This window comes from Salmo trutta, unplaced genomic scaffold, assembly GCF_901001165.1.
Source record: "Salmo trutta unplaced genomic scaffold, fSalTru1.1, whole genome shotgun sequence".
Lineage (NCBI taxonomy): Eukaryota > Metazoa > Chordata > Actinopteri > Salmoniformes > Salmonidae > Salmo > Salmo trutta.
In genome coordinates, this window is record NW_021823115.1 from 1,431,698 (window position 1) to 1,435,633 (window position 3,936).

The window sequence follows — 3,936 nt, forward strand, 5'->3', positions numbered from 1 at the left end:
AGCCAATCAGCCCGGTCAAACGGAAAGACGTTTAATGTGCAGAAGACCGGTAAATATGAGGTGCAAAAAAAACCGCCAAATTATTAATCGCACAGAAAATGACATTTTCCTGTTTTGTTCGTTAATGTCAAAATCCGACCGAACGCTTCTTGTACATTATGGGGCTTTCAGTGGAGAATCACTTCAGATCTGAACAGGTATTACAGTCTAGTGGAACAGGTCAGGCTGGTTGGTTGGCAGGGAGAGGGCTGGTTGGTTGGTAGGGAGAGGGCTGGTTGGTTGGTAGGGAGAGGGCTGGTTGGTTGGCAGGGAGAGGGCTGGTTGGTTGGCAGGGAGAGGGCTGGTTGGTTGGCAGGGAGAGGGCTGGTTGGTTGGTAGGGAGAGGGCTGGTTGGTTGGTAGGGAGAGGGCTGGTTGGTTGGTAGGGAGAGGGCTGGTGGGTTGGTAGGGAGAGGGCTGGTTGGTTGGCAGGGAGAGAGCTGGTTGGTAGGGAGAAGGCTGGTTGGTTGGCAGGGAGAGGGCTGGTTGGTAGGGAGAGGGCTGGTTGGTTGGCAGGGAGAGGGCTGGTTGGTTGGCAGGGAGAGGTTTGGTTGGTTGGCAGGGAGAGGGCTGGTGGGTTGGTAGGGAGAGGGCTGGTGGGTTGGTAGGGAGAGGGCTGGTTGGTTGGTAGGGAGAAGGCTGGTTGGTTGGTAGGGAAAAGGCTGGTTGGTTGGTAGGGAGAAGGCTGGTTGGTTGGCAGGGAGAGGGCTGGTTGGTTAGTAGGGAGAGGGATGGTTGGTTGGTAGGGAGAAGGCTGGTTGGTTGGTAGGGAAAAGGCTGGTTGGTTGGTAGGGAGAGGGCTGGTTGGTTGGCAGGGAGAGGGCTGGTTGGTTAGTAGGGAGAGGGCTGGTTGGTTGGCAGTGAGAGGGCTGGTTGGTTGGTAGGGAGAGGGATGGTTGGTTGGCAGGGAGAGGGTTGGTTGGTAGGGAGAGGGCTGGTTGGCAGGAAGAGGGTTGGTTGGTTGGCAGGGAGAGGGTTGGTTGGTTGGCAGGGAGAGGGTTGGTTGGATGGCAGGGAGAGGGCTGGTTGGTAGGGAAAGGGCTGGTTGGTTGGCAGGGAGAGGGCTGGTTGGTTGGTAGGGAGAGGGCTGGTTGGTTGGTAGGGAGAGGGCTGGTTGGTTGGTAGGGAGATGGCTGGTTGGTTGGTAGGGAGAGGGCTGGTTGGTTGGCAGGGAGAGGGCTGGTTGGTTGGCAGGGAGAGGGCTGGTTGGTTGGTAGGGAGAGGGCTGGTTGCTTGGCAGGGAGAGGGCAGGTTGGTTGCTAGGGAGAGGGCTGGTTGGTAGGGAGAGGGCTGGTTGGTTGGTAGGGAGAGGGGCTGGTTGGTTGGTAGGGAGAGGGCTGGTTGGTTGGTAGGGAGAGGGCTGGTTGGTAGGGAGAGGGCTGGTTGGCAGGAAGAGGGTTGGTTGGTTGGCAGGGAGAGGGTTGGTTGGTTGGCAGGGAGAGGGCTCGTTGGTAGGGAGAGGGCTGGTTGGTAGGGAGAGGGCTGCTTGGTAGGGAGAGGGCTGCTTGGTAGGGAGAGGGCTGGTTGGTAGGGAGAGGGATGGTTGGTTGGCAGAGAGAGGGCTGGTTCTGTTGGCAGGGAGAGGGCTGGTTGGTTGGTAGGGAGAGGGCTGGTTGGTTGGTAGGGAGAGGGCTGGTTGGTTGGCAGGGAGAGGGCTGGTTGGTTGGCAGGGAGAGGGCTGGTTGGTTGGTAGGGAGAGGGTTGGTTGGTGGCAGGGAGAGGGCTGGTTGGTTGGTAGGGAGAGGGCTGGTTGGTTGGTAGGGAGAGGGCTGGTTGGTAGGGAGAGGGCTGGTTGGTTGGTAGGGAGAGGGCTGGTTGATTGGCAGGGAGAGGGCTGGTTGGTTGGCAGGGAGAGAGTTGGTTGGTTGGTAGGGAGAGGGCTGGTTGGTTGGAAGGGAGAGGGCTGGTTGATTGGAAGGGAGAGGGCTGGTTGGTTGGTAGGGAGAGGGCTGGTTGGTAGGGAGAGGGTGGCAGGGAGAGGGCTGGTTGGTAGGGAGAGGGTTGGTTGGTTGGTTGGCAGGGAGAGGGCTGGTTGGTTGGCAGGTAGAGGGCTGGTTGGTTGGTAGGGGGGAGAGGGCTGGTTGGTTGGTAAGGATAGGGCTGGTTGGTTGGAAGGGAGAGGGCTGGTTGGTTGGAAGGGAGAGGGCTGGTTGGTTGGTAGGGAGAGGGCTGGTTGGTTGGTAGGGAGAGGTTGGAAGGGAGAGGGCTGGTTGGTTGGTAGGGAGAGGTTGGCAGGGAGAGGGCTGGTTGGTAGGGAGAGGGTTGGTTGGTTGGCAGGGAGAGGGCTGGTTGGTTGGCAGGGAGAGGGCTGGTTGGTTGGCAGGGAGAGGGCTGGTTGGTTAGTAGGGAGAGGGCTGGTTGGTTGGCAGGGAGAGGGCTGGTTGGTTGGTAGGGAGACGGATGGTTGGTTGGCAGGGAGAGGGTTGGTTGGTAGGGAGAGGGCTGGTTGGCAGGGAGAGGGTTGGTTGGTTGGCAGGGAGAGGGCTGGTTGGTTGGCAGGGAGATGGCTCGTTGGTAGGGAGAGGGCTGGTTGGTAGGGAGAGGGCTGCTTGGTAGGGAGAGGGCTGGTTGGTAGGGAGAGGGCTGGTTGGTAGGGAGAGGGCAGGTTGGTAGGGAGAGGGCTGGTTGGTTGGCAGAGAGAGGGCTGGTTCTGTTGGCAGGGAGAGGGCTGGTTGGTTGGTAGGGAGAGGGTTGGTTGGTTGGCAGGGAGAGGGTTGGTTGGTTGGCAGGGAGAGGGCTCGTTGGTATGGAGAGGGCTGGTTGGTAGGGAGAGGGCTGCTTGGTAGGGAGAGGGCTGCTTGGTAGGGAGAGGGCTGGTTGGTAGGGAGAGGGCAGGTTGGTAGGGAGAGGGCAGGTTGGTAGGGAGAGAGCTGGTTTGAAGGGAGAGGGCTGGTTGGTAGGGAGAGGGCAGGTTGGTAGGGAGAGGGCTGGTTGGTTGGCAGAGAGAGGGCTGGTTCTGTTGGCAGGGAGAGGGCTGGTTGGTTGGTAGGGAGAGGGCTGGTTGGTTGGCAGGGAGAGGGCTGGTTGGTTGGCAGGGAGAGGGCTGGTTGGTTGGCAGGGAGAGGGCTGGTTGGTTGGTAGGGAGAGGGCTGGTTGGTTGGCAGGGAGAGGGCTGGTTGGTTGGTAGGGAGAGGGCTGGTTGGTTGGTAGGGAGAGGGCTGGTTGGTAGGGAGAGGGCTGGTTGGTTGGTAGGGAGAGGGCTGGTTGATTGGCAGGGAGAGGGCTGGTTGGTTGGCAGGGAGAGAGTTGGTTGCTTGGTAGGGAGAGGGCTGGTTGGTTGGAAGGGAGAGGGCTGGTTGATTGGAAGGGAGAGGGCTGGTTGGTTGGTAGGGAGAGGGCTGGTTGGTAGGGAGAGGTTGGCAGGGAGAGGGCTGGTTGGTAGGGAGAGGGTTGGTTGGTTGGCAGGGAGAGAGCTGGTTGGTTGGCAGGGAGAGGGCTGGTTGGTTGGCAGGTAGAGGGCTGGTTGGTTTGTAGAGATAGGGCTGGTTGGTTGGAAGGGAGAGGGCTGGTTGGTTGGAAGGGAGAGGGCTGGTTTTTTGGTAGGGAGAGGGCTGGTTGGTTGGTAGGGAGAGGTTGGCAGGGAGAGGGCTGGTTGGTTGGTAGGGAGAGGTTGGCAGGGAGAAGGCTGGTTGGTAGGGAGAGGGTTGGTTGGTTGGCAGGGAGAGGGCTGGTTAGTTGGCAGGGAGAGGGCTGGTTGGTTGGCAGGGAGAGGGCTGGTTAGTTAGTAGGGAGAGGGCTGGTTGGTTGGTAGGGAGAGGGATGGTTGGTTGGCAGGGAGAGGGTTGGTTGGTAGGGAGAGGGCTGGTTGGCAGGGAGAGGGTTGGTTGGTTGGCAGGGAGAGGGTTGGTTGGTTGGCAGGGAGAGGGCTCGTTGGTAGGGAGAGGGCTGGTTGGTAGGG